Source organism: Phacochoerus africanus, chromosome X (genome assembly GCF_016906955.1).
Source record: "Phacochoerus africanus isolate WHEZ1 chromosome X, ROS_Pafr_v1, whole genome shotgun sequence".
In the NCBI taxonomy this organism is placed as follows: Eukaryota; Metazoa; Chordata; class Mammalia; order Artiodactyla; family Suidae; genus Phacochoerus; species Phacochoerus africanus.
The window spans coordinates 71,950-89,185 of NC_062560.1; the positions used below are offsets into that span (position 1 = coordinate 71,950).

The following is a 17,236-nucleotide window of genomic DNA, read 5'->3' on the forward strand; positions in this document are numbered from 1 at the left end:
TTGCAGAGGGAGGTCAGATCTGATGTTGCTGTGGTTGTGGTGTAGGCCAGCAGCTGTAGCTCCGACTGGACCTCTAACCTGGGAACCCCCATGTGCTGTGGATGCAGCCCTTAAAAGCAAGAAGTAAAGCAAAGCAAAGCAAAGCAGAGCAAAGAAAAGAAAAGGAGGGAGGGAGGGAGGGAGGGAGGGAGGAAGAAAGAAAGAAAGAGAGAGAAAGAAAGAAAGAAAGAAGGAAGAAGGAAGGAAGGAAGGAAGGAAGGAAGGAAGGAAGGAAGGAAGGAAGGAAGGAAAGAAAGAAAGAAAGAAAGAAAGAAAGAAAGAAAGAAAGAAAGAAAGAAAGAAAGAAAGAAAGAAAGAAAGAAAGAAAGAAGGAAGGAAGGAAGGAAAGAAAGAAAGAAAGAAAGAAAGAAAGAAAGAAAACCAGACATCGCTAGGTAAGAAGTTTAGCACTTTTCTAACTATGGGAAGATGCAAGAATCTGGGCTCACTGAAATCATTTCTTTGATGTACACTTTAGCTCCCGGCTTTTCCTCATCCTGAATCCCTCCAAGGCACACGGTCCAGAGAGGCTCCAGTGCTGTGCGCTTGATGGCTGCAACATCTGATATGGCAGGTGACAATTTCTGTCCACAGTCTGAAAAAGCCATGAAGGAGGGGGTTGGTGGATGAAATCTGGAAGGGGCTGCAGTAGGATGAAGCCACGTAAAGGGGGCAGCCCCAGCCCCAGAGGCTGACGGCCCAGAGTTTGTAGGACCCCTCAACCCAATGACAACGGTCATGGGCCACCAAGGCAGACAATGGGGTGAGTTCTGGATCCCTTAATCAGTGCCTCTTAGAAGGAGATCTGAGAAGACAGGAGGATTTAGGGACACCTTGTTGACGACACTCCATTACAAAGCAGAAAAGCTGGAGCTCCCGTTGGGGCTCAGCAGTAATGAATCCAACTAGGATCCATGAGGATTCAGGATCCATCCCTGGCCTCGCTCAGTGGGTTAAGGATCCAGCGTCGCCGTGAGCCGTGGTGTAGGTCACAGATGGGGCTCAGATCCTGTGTTGCTGTGGCTGTGGTGTAGGCCAGCGGCTATAGCTCTAATGTGACCCATAGCCTGGGAACTTCCATATGCCACAGGTGCGGCCCTAAAAAGACACAAAAGAGAATGAAAGAAAGAAAGAGAGAGAGAGGGGGAGGGGGGGAGAAAGGAAGGGAGGAAGGAAAAGAAAAAGAAAGAAAAAGTACACTCAGGTACATGATCTGGATGACGGCAATTATGGCCCAACACCCTTCCAATTATTAACTTTAATTTGACCTATTCTCTTAGCTATTAAATGTTCAGAACATCTATGCCTGAATTGGTCTCCAAATATATTTTTGGATCCAGACAGGAGATAGGCAAAGAATAATGTTTTTGAAAAGTGCCACATGGATTCTGAAGAAAAATCTTATTTCAGAGAAAATAATTAAACGACTGTTGTTTTCTCTTTAATTGCTTCACACTTAAAATCCAATGTACTCAGGTTAATGCGCTTCTACTTCTAATTGAATTTTCACAGTTGCTTTTATTATAAGATGAGGTTATAAGGAAAGGTGCTGACTTTAATGTGATTATTACATTGTTATACAAAGTTATATCATCAAAGCATATGCAGCAACTGTAATTTTTTTTTTCTTCTCCTTGTGGAATTTCATTCCATGTAACACTGACCTCAGATGGGAGCTGATGTACCCTTATAAGTCAGTAGTCCATTTCTATTTTTCAGGCATAAATGACCCTTCAAAGAGTTAGTTTGCAGCTACGATGTTTAAGAAAAATAAAGGTAGGAATTTGTCCGATGTAGGTACCCATTAAATTATTGAAGGTGTAGTTTTAAAAGGGATAGTTACGTTCCCACCAAAGTAGAGGGTACACTTTTCTCCACACCCTCTCCAGCATTTGTTAATTGTTAACTTGTCCAGCATGGAGGTACCTCAAAAAACTAAATATAGAACTACCATATGATCCCGGGCTTATATGGAGACAAAACATTCATTCAAAAAGATACATGCACCGGCATGTTCATGGAAGGATTATTCACCATAGCCAAGACTCAGAAACAAGCTAAATGTCCATCAGCAGATGAATGATCAACAAGATGTACATATATGCAATGGAATACAACTCAGCCATAAACAAGAAAAAATTATGTCATTTGCAGCAATATGGTTGCAACGAGAGTTTCTCATACTAAATGAAGAAAATCAGAAAGAGGGAAAACAAATACCGTATGATATCACTTCTATCTGAAATCTAATATATGGCACAGATGATCCTGTCTATAAAACAGAAACAGATCCTGGCCAAGGAGAGCAGACTAGTGGTTGCTGGGGGGAGGGGGAAGAGGGGAGGGAGCGGGATGGATGGGGAGTTTGGGGTTGGTGGATGCAAATTGTTACATTTAGAATGGATGGGCAATGGTGTCCTACGATACAGCACAGGAAACCGTGTATGCCTGGGTCACTGCTGCACAACAGAAATTGAAGAAGCATTGTAAATCAACTCTACTTTAAAAAATATGTCTTAAAAACGGGGACATTTACAACAAATCTATGTATAAGGTTACATTTTCATGGTTTTGTTTGATGGCTAGCACTTTTTTTTTTTTTCTCCTGGACACTTCATGAGCTCATGCTGTTGCAAGGACGTTACGCTTTTATTTTTTGGCTGCATGCGGAAGTTCCAAGGCCAGGGATCAAACCCTCACCACAGCTGCAACCAGAGCCACAGCAGTGACCACCACCAGGTCCTCAACCTGCTGTGCCATGAGGGAACTCCCAAACGCACACTTTAAATCTATTGTCATGTTACCATGGTCTTTAAAAGCCTGCACCTGAAATTTCAACATTAACGTAAAAAAGTCATATTTGGTGAACTCACCTTATTTTTACCTTTTTGTGTGATTTTTTTTTTCAAGCTTCATCTTCCTGACCAGCTGCTTTAGGGAAATTGTAAATCAATATATTCTCAGGTACCAGATGGTTTCTGTAGACTATTAGGCAATGTTGGCGAGGCCCAAAAGATGTTTCTAAGACTAATACTTGCTTTACAAAGGAAAATTCTTCCAGTAAACAGGTTAGAAACACAGCCTCGACAACTAAATGCTTCTATCATAGAAGAAAATGAATCAACAGTCCCATAGTGACAGCTGTATAACCCTGTTCTCTTATGATTTCAAAGTCCGGGATCAAGGGAAAACCAACTGTGGAAACTCAGAACTTATGAGATACTTTGAAAAATGTGTATGAATAGTAGGAACGGTAAGAGTTGGGAGGAGCTATAACTGGTCTGAGAAATCAGTGAATACCAATATCCAGAATGCTTTCCTTTTTGGTCTTCTTGCCTTTTCTAGGGCCGCTTCCTGTGGCACATGGAGGTTCCCAGGCTAGGGGTCCAATCGAAGCTGTAGCCACCGGCCTACACCACAGCTACAACAACACAGGATCTGAGCCGCATCTGCGACCTACACAGCTCACGGCAATGCCGGATCCTTAGCCCACTGAAAAAGGCCAGGGATTGAACCTGCAACCTCATGGTTCCTAGTCGGATTCGTTAACCACTGCACCATGACGGGAACTCCCCAATATCCAGAATGCTTGTCTCAGTTGAAGAGTTAAATCATTGTCCATGTTTTCTAAAAATGGCTTACCATTTTTTTTTTCTCAGTCCCATCTTCCACCCACTGTCCTGCAGGTCTTCATATGTAGCCATTGCACTATGATACATTTAGATCCCATAAATATTTTATGAGCTTTGGCTATTTATTATAATTGCACAATGCACAGTAAATAATGTCTGGATAATTTTGATTCTTTGGATTTTTTTTTTTTTTTTTGAGATTTCCTTTGCAGCACACGATTCAGATCAGCACAGGTGAAATTTTGGAAATGATTCAGATGCCCTGTGAAAAGAGTGCATATTTCCTTTCTTTATTTTTTTGTTTTTTTTTGGGCTGCACCTACAGCATATGGAGGTTCCCAGGCTAGGGGTCGAATTGGAGCTGCAGCTACCAGCCTACACCACAGCCACAGCCACGTGGGATCCAAGCCGCGTCTGTGACCTACACCGCTGTTCATGGCAACGCTGGATCCTTAACCCACTGAGCAAGGCCAGGGATTGAACCCGCATCCTAAGTGGTACCAGTCAAGTTTGGTACCCCTGAGCCACAATGGGAACTCCGCTATTCTTTTGTTATATATGTTTCACTGTCTTTTGGGAATATATCAATTAAATCACACCTGTTGATTACTGCCTTGCAGAGTTTATCTTTGCATTTATGTTCTGTTTCCTTTTTGAAATACTTGACAGGGATTCATTCAAATCTCCCTCTAAAGATGTGGTTTAAAAATATCTTTGGGTAATTCTGCCATTTCATATTGCATCTCCATCAAGACTGTTGTCAGCATTAAAATGCAAGTTTGGAGTTCCTGTCGCAGCTCAGTGGTTAATGAATCCGACTCGTACCCATGAGGTTGCGGGTTCGATCCCTGTCCTTGCTGAGTGGGTTCAGGATCTGGTGTTGCCGTGAGCTGTGGTGTAGGTTGCAGATGTGGCTCCAATCCCGTGTGGCTGTGGCCGTGGTGTAGGCCGGCAGCTACAGCTCTGATTCAGCCCCGAGCTGGAGAACCTCCATATGCTGCAGGTGTGGCCCTAAAAAGAGAAAAAAGTATTATAATAAAATAAAATGCATGTTTGAAGAGTTCCCTGGTGGCTCAGTGGGTTAAGAATCCAGCATTGTCGCTGGTGCAGCTCAGGTCACTGCTGTGGTGCAGATTAGATCTCTGGCCTGGAACTCTTGCACGCTGCAAACATGTCAAAAAAATAAAAATCTAAGAGTACGAGTCAGACAGGAAGTACTTGCCTGCAGAGGCTATGTGTTCAGCCCACAGGACCTTCTCTCCACTGTGTGACGCAATTACAGCTTAGGTCTTTCTTCTTCCAAGGTCTGTGTAATTATGGCCTCCTACACTCACCCCAAACTGGAACAACATTTTGGGGTCTGAACTGAGCACACTGATTTTCCTCTCTTATACAACCATGCCAAGGGCTTGTAAAATGAACGCTGGCTTTTGTGTGAACTAAGGGACCCCCTGATGGAGCAGCTATTAAGCTATCACCTGGATCACTGATAAGGCCTTGGCATTGAAAGTCCTGCTTGTCTATCAATGTAGATCCCTGAACTGCTGTGACCTGCCCCCCGCCCCCCTTGCCAAACAAAGTCCGAAACCTACCACTCTCTTCTCATTAGGTAACATCAAAAGTTTGAAACAACAGTCTACTTGTTGGTGCATAACGAACCTTTGTGTTATGTAGGACAATTTCTTATGGCCCCAAGTCACTTGATTTTTATAAAAGGAAATCTCAGCTTTCCTTATGTAAACTGGTGCAGCCCCTATGGAAAACAGGATGGAGGTTTCTCAAAATACTAAAAGTAGAAGCAGCCTATGATCCAGCAATTCTATTCCTGGGTATATATATCTGAAAATCAAACCAAAAACCCAAAAACGCTAATTGCCACAGACACATGCACCCTCATATTCAGAGCAGCACTATTCACAATAGCCAAGATACAGAAGCAACTGAAATGTTCATTGACAGAGGAATGGATAAAGAAGTTGTGGTACATATATGTACCGAGTGGAATATTACTCGGCCCTGAAAAGAATGAAATTCTGCCATTTGCAACTACATGGTTGGACTGGGAGGGTATTATGCTAAGTGAAATAAGTCAGAAACAGAAAGGCAAATACTATATGATCTCACTTATATGTGGAATGTAAAAAAAAAAAAAACAATGGTGTAGAGAATATAACAAAAGAGAAGGAGACTCACAGATACAGAGAAGAAATTAGTGGTGACCAGCGGGGAGAGGGAAGCGGGGAGGGGGAAGATGGGGGAGGGGAGGAAGTGGTACAAACTGTTAGGTATAAAAAAAGCTACAAGGATATACTGTACAACACGGGGAATAGAGCCAATATTTTATTGGAACTAAACAGAGAATAACCTTTCAAAACTGTGAAATCACTGTACTGTACTATACACCTGCATTTATATAATATTTCTGTACCTCAACTACACTTTATTTTTTAAAAAGATGACTACAAAAATAAAAAAAGAAATTTTTAAAGAGGGTTTAATCTGAATGGTTCAAAAAAGAAAAGGGATGTATAAGTCCAGTTCTGTGGGCTAGAAAATACTCATGGTCCTGTTGACCTCTAAGCACCGAGGACACTCAGCTCTGATGTATTAATGGGTTACTGATGGGAAGAAAAGGGGAAAGTGAAGACCTTTGCTGCTCAGTATGGCAGCTCCGGGTACCTGTAACCATGATGAGGATAAGAAATGTGGCCAGCCCAGCAGGAGGTAAGATGTAAGAGTGATATACACCCCAAGAATTCAAAGCCTTAGAACGATACCTCCACTGAAGAATATACCAGCTTTTTTTTTTTTTTGGTCTTTTTAGGGCCACACCCACCACACATGGAGGTTCCCAGGCTAGAGGTCCAAGCAGAACTGTAGCTGCCAACCTACGTCACAGCCAAAGCAGCGCAGGATCTGAGCCATGTCTGTGACCTATACCACCGTGCACAGCAATGTCGGATCCTTAACCCATTGATCAAGGCTGGGGATCAAACCTGTGTCCTCATGGATACTCATCAGATTCGTTTCCGCTGAGCCACAATGAGAAGTCCTACACCAGTATTTTTATGCTGATCACATAATGAAATGATAGACTCTTGCCTATAGCGGGTCACATGAACAATATTACCAAAGTGGCTTTTACCCATTTCACTTTAATTATTTAAAATTTTTTTTCTTTGGCCACACCTGCTGCACAGGGACATTCCCAGGCTAGGGACTGAACCTGTGCCACAGCAGCAACCCAAGCCACAGCTGTAACAATGCTGTATCCTTCATCCCCTGAGCCACCAGGGAACTCCTTGCTTTACTTATTTTAAAGGGGTTTCCAGAAAATGAGTAGTTCTGTATTCGGTTGGCCTTATAGTTTTACTGTGCAGTACTGATCTGGAAGCTCTGTCTTATCTATTTACATTCAGTTTCTGGATTTCTCTCTTTTTTTATGGTGGCAGGGGGAGTAAGTACAATGGAATTGATTTAAAATTATACCTACAGTAGTCAACAGTTGCTAGATATGTATTTTTGTACATCAGCTGACTTATTTTTCCAGTATATTGAGAATTCTAAGCAGATCAATGATAGCAACTATCCTATTTTAGGATAATAAATCATGCAAAAACATCTTCTTCACATACCAAAATATAACTAACCCTTCCATCAGATCAAAGAAAGATCATGTTACCATGTTTACACAAGGTTTAATGGAATAACAGATATAAAAATTACTTAACTACTGTCACATATTAAGTGCTGTCTATTTCATTATTTAAAAAACGATTTCATAGTTATTTAAAGCAGCAGATTTCTTTGGTAATATTTTTATATCCCTTATGCATTTTTTTCCCGCAGCACCCATGGCATGTGCAAGTTCCTGGGCCAGGGATCCAACCCATACCACAGCAGTGACAGTGCCAGGTCCTCAACCCACTGAGCCACCAGGGAATTCCCAAGAGCTCCTACTTTGGAAAAACCAACAGACACACCTTTTTGGATGGAAGGAGGTTTGGGTTTTTCTGGGTTCCCTGATGAGCAGATTCCAAGATGAATCCTTGGAGGAGATAAGATGTGCTTCGAGGGGAAAGCATTGTTTTAGGAGACATACTCTTGGGAGGGAAAATGGGACAGGATCTGGGTAGGGCTCAGTACGAGTCTGGCTTTGGTTGAAAGAAAGGGGGAGGGGGTAGGATGACTGGGAGAGGCAGTTTTGGGGTCTTCAAGCCAAAGTTGACCATCAGAGGTCTTCTGTACCCCAGGAACTGACCTGCCTTAATATTCCTGACACTGGCGGGTGGGAGGGCGGTTAATCGGGGGAAGTATGGCCACCTGACCTAGGAGGTGATAGCTTTGGAGGCACAAAATATGGAGCCCCTGACTACCACATTTCCTGCAGTGGAGCAATGGACAAGCACATTTTTGAGGTTCCTCAAGGGGCATTTTGTCAGAGAACGTTTCTTTTAAACCCACAGCACTTGATTCCAGACTGTGTGGAATGGCAGTGCAGACATAGTTAGGGACCTGTTTCATTCCACGCCCCCCCACCCCGTCCCGCACCAGCTTTCGCGTTCTCACTCTCAACTGCTTTACCGTCAAGTTTGTGTAGTGTCCCAACTGAAAATGTGCTGAGCGGTGGGAATGTGTGTGTCTACTGTGGCTCCAGGCTGAGTACTGTAGCCTCCCCAAGGATGCCTGGCCTGAGAGGGCAGCACAAGATACCCATGCTCAAGCTCAAGGGTGACCACTCAGCTGCCATGCTGATGGGGGTTGGGGAAGAGGAAGACAGAATAGCGATGCTTTAGGAGAAATACGGTACGACGCTGGACTTCCTGCGGGACCCTCACCTAAGAGTCTTCTGGTTGTATACATATATTTTTTATACTCTCCTTTTCCCCAGTAGGTGAAACATATGTCAGCTGGAAACTTGGCCTCATTCTACAACAGTGTCCCCCAGACACTTAGTGTTTGAAAGAAGCATCTTGCTCCCACCATGCCAAGCTGCCAAATTTCCTGAATCAGGCAGTAGAAACCCCAAAGGGCATTTTTTTTCTTTTTAGGGCCACACCTGTTGCATATGGAAGTTCCAAGGCTAGGGGTCCAATCAGAGCTGCAGCTGCCAGCCTATGCCACAGCCACAACAATGGAGGATCTGAGCCACATTTGAGACCTACACTGCCACTCATGGCAATGCCAGATCCTTAACCCATGGAGCAAGGCCAGGAATCAAATCTGCATCCTGATGGATGCCAGTCAGGTTCATTTCTGCTGGGCCACAACGGGAACACCCCAAAGTCCATATCATGTCTAGAAATTATCCCAAGTCTGATCCAAGAGGCTTTGCTGAATTCCGCAGGTAATGAGGTCAAGCAAGCATCTCATCATTACACTGTCTGCTGATCATCGCAATAGCCTTCTTGGTGACTCTTCAGGTTCTCATGTCGCATGATTAAAGAAACGTCCAGAACTTTCTGCTTTTCTGCGTGTTCCTCACATGTGTTTTTAACAATTACAGCCTGTCTCCTTCATGGCAGCATTGACAATTGTGGACACTGGAGTATATTTTAGGTGTGTCGTACTTCCTGGCAGAATTTTCAGAACTTGAGTTGAGCCCCGCAAGGCTCAGAGCTCAGGTTTTCCTGTCGGTACTTATTTCTTGCAAGTTTTAGGGTCCATGTTTGTATGACCCCTAATGATGCCTTCTGTATCGATACATGCAAGACACAGACTTAAAGATGTGGTCACAGAGTTCCCGTTGTGGCTAAGCAGGTTAAGAACCCGACACAGTGTCCTGGGAAGATGCAGGTTCGATCCTTGGCCTCGCTGCACGGGTTAAGGATCTGGTATTGCTGTACTCTGCGGTGTAGGTTGCAGATGTGGCTCGGATCTGGTGTCAGCATGACTGTGGTATAGGCTGGCACCTGCAGCTCTGATTCGAACTCTAGCCAGGGAACTTCCATATGCCACAGATATGGCTGTAAAAAAGAAAGAAAAGAAAAAAAGATGTGGTCAGTAATTACATCAACTGTTAAATAACAGAGGGAAATGGCAAATTTGACCCCAGCCCTCAAAATGTATGTTTCTTATGTAAACAGTGGAAGTTAGGATGGGAGCTCTGAAGCCCTGGATTTCAGAGATATTGCATACCCTCAAGGAAAGGCTGACATTTTCCTTATCTTACAGGGAGTTGCATGGGAAGCAGCATTGGATTTTCAAGAACCACTTCAGAGGAGAATGATGAAAAAGACCAGAATCCATGTACAGGGTCCAGCATTTCACAAGCTCCTTCTGTAGAGTGCTGACTGCCATAGAAAGTCCATGACCACTTTTTTGGCCATGCCTATGGCATGTGGAAGTTCCCCTGCCAGGGATTGAACCTGTGCCACAGCAGCAATGTGAGACACATCAGGGACAATGCCAGATCCTTAACTTGCTGAGCCAGACCAAGAACTCCCATGACTATTTTATTAAAACAGAACTCAGGAGTTCCCCTGTGGCACTTCAGTGGCTCAGATCACTACAGGGAGTTCAATCCTTGGCCTAGAAATTTCCAAATGCCGTGGGCACAGCCAAACACAAAACAGAACAAAAACAAAACAAGCAAAGAAAAAAACCCCAGAACACAATTGAGCATTGTCTTAATAGAAGCCAGGCAATTCAAGAACATTTCATTGGTGATTTTAACTGAAAAATCAGAGCACATAAGGAAAAACTTAAAGTCCAAGCATACAGAAAGATCTGCAAGCAAGAATTAACCATTCTTGGAGAGCAGATTCAGAGTCCTGCTCTCTAGAGGCTATTAGAACTTTTTCTAAGCATCTGGACATAGAGTAGTTTAGTACAAAGTACACATGTTTAGACACACACATGCACTCTTTTTCATGGCTGCCTAATATTCCATTTACGAATGCTTGTCATTTAACTAGCTTCTGTCCATGGTCATTTTAGTGTTTTTCTGCACAACTAGGAAATAATTCTGTTGTATATACATACTAAAACATAGATCTTTCTTGCCATAAGGGAGGATGTCTGAGTGCAGTCCTAAAAACAGAAATGTGAGGTCACAGGTCATGGGCTTTTTAAGTGATAAAGATTTTTTTTTTTTGGTCTTTTTAGGGCTGCACCTGCAGCATATGGAAGTTCCCAGGCTAGGGGTCAAATCAGAGCTGTAACCCCCAGCCTACACCACAGCTCATGGCAACACCGGGTTCTTAACCCACTGAACAAGGCCAGGGGTTGAACACGAGTCCTCATGGATACTAGCTAGGTTTGTTACGGCTGAACCAAAAGGGGAACTCCTCATGCACTTTTTTTTTTTTGTCTTTTTGCCTTTTCTGGGGCCGCTCCTACAGCATATGGAGATTCCCAGGCTAGGGGTCTAATCGGAGCTGTAGCCACCAGCCTATGCCAGAGCCACAGCAACGCAGGATCCGAGTCGTGTCTGCAACCTACACTACAGCTCACAGCAATGCCAGATCCTTAACCCACTGAGCAAGGCCAGGGCTCGAACCCGCAACCTCATCGTTCCTAGTCGGATTCGTTAACCACTGAGCCACGACGGGAACTCACCCATGTGCTTTTTAAGTGTGGGTCTTCTTTGCCCAATTTTCCTCTCAGGGGACTGAGCTTCACAGTCATTATCAAAACACTCTCTGTGTGTTATTGATTTTTGAGATCTGCCATTTCGAAGGTTAAAACGGGTAGGTTCCCATCTGTGTTTGGATTTGCATTTCTTATAAGGGAAAAATAATTTTTCACTTATTTAAATTTATATATATTTCTGTTCTCAAAATCTGTTCGGCCTTTTTAGTTAATATTCTGAATATATTTTAAGTATATATTAATATTCTGTATATATTAATATATACTTAATATTCTGGATATTATATATATATATATATATTTTTTTTTTTTTCCTTTTTAGGGCCTCACCTGCAGCATATGAAGTTCCCAGGCTAGGAGTCGAATCAGAGCTGCAGCTGCCAGCCTACACCACAGCCACGGCAACATGGGACCAGAGCTGCATCTGCTACCTACACCACAGGTTGCAGCAGTGCTGGATCCTTAACTCCTTGAGCAAGGCCAGGGATCAAACCCCCATCCTCATGGACACAATGTTGGATTCTTAACCTGCTGAGCCACAACAGGAACTTCCATCTGTCGTATATCTTAACGCTTAGTCTTAGGTGTTACATTAGTCTGCAAAGGTTGTCATAACAAATTACCACAGACCAGGTGGCTTAAACAATAGACATTTATCCCCTGCTGGAAGTTCCGGAGGCCGGACTCTGAGTCCCAGGGGTGGGCAGGGCTGGTCCCTCCCGAGGCCTCTCCCCTGGGCGTGTAGATGGCCATCTCCTCCCTGTGTCCTCACAGGACCGTCCCTCTGTGGGTGTCTGTGTCCTGACCTCCTATTCGTCTAAGGGGCCCTGTCCTGGGGGTCAGGACCCACCATCGTGACCTAATTGTACCTTGAACCCCTCTTTCAAGACCCATCTGCAAATACATCACACACAAGAGGTGCTGGGGTTTGGGGCTTCAATATAGGGATGGGTGGTGGGGTTGGGAGAATACAATTCAGCCCATAACTTGTAAGGTTGATTAGGCTCTAGTACCCAGGAGTTTAATCAAATAGTAGTTTACACATAGCTGGATGGCTTTACTTAAAGTCCAATTTAAGCAGATTCCCTTGATAATGGAAGGTCTTTCCTAATCCACTGAAAAGCTTTAGACTCAAAACTGAGATTTCCCAGAAAAAGAAATTCTGTCTCAAGACTAAAACAATGAGCTCCTGCCTAGTTTCCCAACTGCCTGACCCATTTTGAATGTGAGAGTAATGCGACAGCCCCACCCTTGTGTGAGCCAATTCCTTGAAATAAATTGTATCTGTATGCTTTCTAAAACAGAAAGTGTATATAACATATAACATACTATGTATGTTTATAGTATAAATATACTGCTATGTATATAACATAATATATCACATTATAATATATCTGCTATGTATATAAATCTTTAGATAGATAGATAAATAGAGACATCTCCTACTTATAATATAAACCATAGAAGACAGAGGTCAAGGTGACCTTGGGGTTGGTTCTTTCTGAGGCTTTGAAGCCAAGATCAGTTTCAGACTTCTCTCTTTGGCTAGCAATGGCCATCTTCTGGCATTCTTCCTGTGTGTGTGTGTGTGTGCCTGTATCCACGTTTCCCCTTTCCCTAAGGATGCCAGGCATTTTAGATCAGTGCCCATCCTAATGTGCTCATTCTTACTCAACCACCTCTTCTGATAAGGTGACCTTCCGAGGTTCTGGGCATTAGTTAGAACTTCAAGCGGTAACCAGGAGGGACATGATTCATCCCAGACCAGGAGGCACAGCTGTCTCCTTCTGAAACCGTGGACCAGCACCTGAGTCCTTGTGTTTCCAAGGCAAAGGCTTTTCCTTTCACCTCCCAGGCCTCTCCTCCTTCCCAAAGGGCTGACTCCATAGTTGGTGATGAGGAAACATTGTTACAGCTAAAAACTAGTGAGAAAAGTCTCCATGATGTTAAGCCCTGCCTTGGCCATGAACTGACTCTAACCAGCTCTTCAGAAATGATCTCTTCCTTGCTTCATGGCTTTTTTCCTTTTTCCCTTATGGTTACTTTCTAGTGCTATTCTATCGTACCTGGTGTTTTCTTTTCTTTTGAAACATTTGCCATCATCCCCTTCCTTCGTGAGCCATCTTCACTGCAGAGAGGAGGTCAAGGTGCCATCAACTTCAAGACCAACATAAACCATCCCTGGACCTCCTGACTGCGGCTGTGATGACTCTGAAATGATCTCTGGAGGGAGAAGAACGCAGGCTCCCTCATCCTTATCAACAGCCCTGGTTTTCGAGCTACAGGAGCCCTTGCTGTCCCCTCTCAAGGGAGGATACCATTTGGAGGGCCTCACCTGCCAGGCAGCCTCCTCTGCCTGGCAGAACAATACAGCTGTTTCTGCTGTTTCACCCCAATTCTGTCTCTAAGACTTTATGGGTGCTGGTATCCAGAGGCGGGTTTCAGTTACACTTCCAGCACCACAGAGAAAATGCCAGCTTTTTCACATGGACTCTGAGCTCCTGTTCCATCTACTCTAAACAGGTCTCCAGGAAGCACTTCACTGAGCTGGGTGAGTTTCAACATTTTACCCTGCCAGTGCCCAGGAGGGCAAGTTCAACTCTCTCTGACCAATGACAACACGAAGACAGGCACGGCCCAGAGGCAGAAAGTCACCACAATTTCCCTGACATTCAAGACTGCATCGTATTCCTCTTTCAGAATTCCCTAACACCTGGCAGTGCAACTGGGGCTCAGAGAGACACCATGCTTCTTAGCTGCCACTGATGCGTGCAAAGGATAACATCTTTGAAACAACCTGCAGAGGGTTTTTCAATTCCGAAACCCTGCCCCAAAGACCACAAAGGAGAGCGTGCACCCTTCAAATTCTGCAAAGGACTAGCAGAAGGATTAGCAGCCATCCCTGAGAAAGGAGATACTTTAGGCCAAGGCTGAGAGACCTACTTTGAGAAAAGATACTAACATGGAGGGGGCAACTTGACCTAGCATCCAGCCCTCTGAGCCCGACTTAGAAAAGGGGAAACACCTACCTCGTTAACATAAGGAAAGACACCTTTACATGTCAGTGAGGTCATATGGTATTTGTGTTTCTCTTTCCGAGTTACCTTACTTAGTACAAGAGTCTCTAGTTGCATCCATGTTGCTGCAAATGGCATGATTTTGTCCTTTTTTATGACTGAGTAATATTCCACTGCGTATATACACCACATCTTCTTAATCCAATGATCTGTTGATGGACATTTAGGTTGTTTCTGTGTCTTGGCTATTGTGAATAGTGCAATGAACACTGGGGTGCAATTTTTTTGTTTGTTTTTTAAGGCTGCCCCCACAGCATATGGAAGTTCCCAGGCTAGGGGTAGTATCGGAGCTACAGCTGCTGGCTTGCGTCACAGCCAGAGCCACTCAGGATCTGAGCCATGTCTGGAACCCACACCACAGCTCATGGCAACACTGGATCCATGACCCACTGAGTGAGGCCAGGGATCGAACCCACATCGTCATGGATACTAGTCAGGTTTGTTACCACTGTGCCACAACGGGACTCCCTGGTGTATCTTTTTGAATGAAAGTTTTGTCTGGAGAGATGCCTGGGGCCAGGGGCTGGGGGTGGGGGTTGGGGGGAACCGCTGCAAGTACAAGGTGGAGAAGGGGTTATGCATCCACAGAAACCCAGCTGGCTGGCCATTTGCATCTACCTTCCTATGGGATAAAGGCATACATGAAACTGCCTTGATTTGGGAGTGGCTCTTGGCTCAAACTGGGTGAAAGCAGATCAGGTCCTTGGGCCCCAGGCACAAACACAGCATTTCTTAATTGATCCCTATAAGGAGACAGAGCCAGTCTGAGCACTTCCTGTTGGGAATTGTGTCTGGAAAGGAATGGGAGAGAGTGGAGACGGCAGAAATGTTGGCATAGCTCGGCTGGAGGTTGGAGCCACATGTCTTTACTTTCGTGATCTTTCTTTTCTTCCTGAGTGACGCATTTCCCCTTGGGTGTCTTTTCCCACAATGTGACAACGTCTGGTATCTTCCCACCCTGACGTCATAGCACAAACCCTTGCACGTAAGCTATTGCCTCCTGCTTTCCCGCTTCTTCACAAAACCATAGAGCCATTCCCTCTAAAACCGTAAACAGCAAATGATCATCTCTTACCATTACAAGGATGCCTTTTGGCTGGGGCATCCACCCACCAGGCTGAATTCTGGGATGGGTCTTTCGGTGATTTTAGCAGTCAGGTGGATCCTTTCTCTTCTCCCTGGCAAGGTCCCCCTTTCAGACAAGAATAGACAAGTTTTTGTGTTTTCCCTGGTCTTTCACAAAATAATTCCAATTGCAAGACTGTATAGGAATTGAGTGAACCGCTCAGGGGCCACCAGGCTTCGGACGCTGGCATATAATGGGGACCACCTGCAATGACCACATAATATCATCTCTTTCTTACTCAGACTCAAAGCTATATTTGGACCATTTACTTAGGATATGCCCCTAAAGGGCTTTCCTTAGAGACAGATGGAGTATTTCCCATATTTATAAGTTCAAGAACTACATAGCACCGGGAGTTCCCTTTGTGGCTCAGCAATTAACAAACCCGACTAGGATCCATGAGGATGTGGGCTTGATCCCTGGCTTTGCTCAGTGGGTTAAGGATCCAGTTTGGTCATGAGGTGTGGTGTAGGTTGCAGACACAGCTCAGATCCCACGTTGCTGTGACCATGGTGTAGGCTGGCAGCTGTAGCTCCAATTCGCCCACCCCAAGCCTGGGAACTTCCGCATGCTGTGGGTGCAGCCCTAAAAAGAACAAAACAAAAAAACAACAACAAAAAAAACAGGCCCCAGTGCAAGATTCAAAAAGGGATCTGAAGTAGTAACATAACCTAACATAGTACAAAATAACCAAATAGTGCCAGAAACACATTGAGTCGAAACAGTTAACATTTTTGGAAAGTACTGTTCTTTCCAGAAATGCATGTTTTGACCCAACCCTAGCCAAGAAAATTCTCCTTCCCAGAGAGACCAGTCTTAAAAATCTAAAATACTTCACTATTTATTAACTTTAAGAAGAAAAGGAGGAATACAAAATAAAAGAGAGAGAAGAGGGAGAGGGGGGTAGATGGACAGATAGCAGGGCAGGTGGACAGAGAGAGGAACCAAGGGAAAAAAAAAAAAAAAACCAGCACCAAATCCACAAACCCATGACAATAGGAATGAACGCAGAACAGAGGCAAACAAACTGGTTCACGCACCGAGGAAAAGCCCAGCAGTTATTTCCTTTCTGCAACACGGCACCCCATGCAAATACAAAAAAAAAAAAAAATAGCTGATTCCAGAGGAAAAAAATGCCCCAAATAGAGGTAAACAAGACCCTGGCTGAAGACACCAGAGTCACTTACCCTACTGTATGGAGCCCGTGGATTCCCTGAGGTCAATTCCTGGCTCCATCTGCCAAGTGCTGGGGCAGCTGGTGCCGCTTTGGAGAATTCTGAAAGGAGGATGCTCGGGATAAGGTCCCAGCAGCTGCGAGGACCTGACCTGAAAATTCCCCAACTCGGGCTGGGCTGGCCATGAGCGGCAAGGCTCCTGGCTGGCTTCACCAAAATTTGCTACCCCATCCAAGCTCATACTGCTCATCAGTATATCAAGAGATGAGTCACAGTGAGTGACTTTATTTGAAAAGCCAGCAGACTGAGAGGATGGTGGACTCATGTCCCAAAGAGCCATCTTCCTGGGTTAGAATTCAAGCTGCTTCTTCCTCCTTCCTTCCTGCCTCCCTCCCTCTCTCTCTCCCTTCCTTCCTTCTCTTCCTCCTCCCCCTCTTCTTCTCCTCCTCCTCCTCCTCCTCTTCTTCTTTTTGGCTCTGCCCGCAGCATGCGGAAGTTCCCAGGCCAGGGATCAAAACCGAGCCACAGCAGTGACCCACTGCAATGACACTGTCACATGCTCAACCTGCTGCCACACAAGTCCCAGGCTTCTTT

At 44.6% G+C, this 17,236-nt stretch overlaps 1 long non-coding RNA gene across 1 annotated transcript; it reads right to left on the reverse strand.

The window, feature by feature from the left end:
• Positions 1-426: 426 nt before the first annotated feature.
• Positions 427-17,022, reverse strand: LOC125118938 (uncharacterized). Its single transcript, XR_007132920.1, has 3 exons — positions 16,655-17,022; positions 15,417-15,533; positions 427-634 (listed from the first exon to the last, which is right to left on the reverse strand). It is a non-coding gene; the product is annotated as an uncharacterized LOC125118938 (long non-coding RNA).
• Positions 17,023-17,236: the final 214 nt, after the last annotated feature.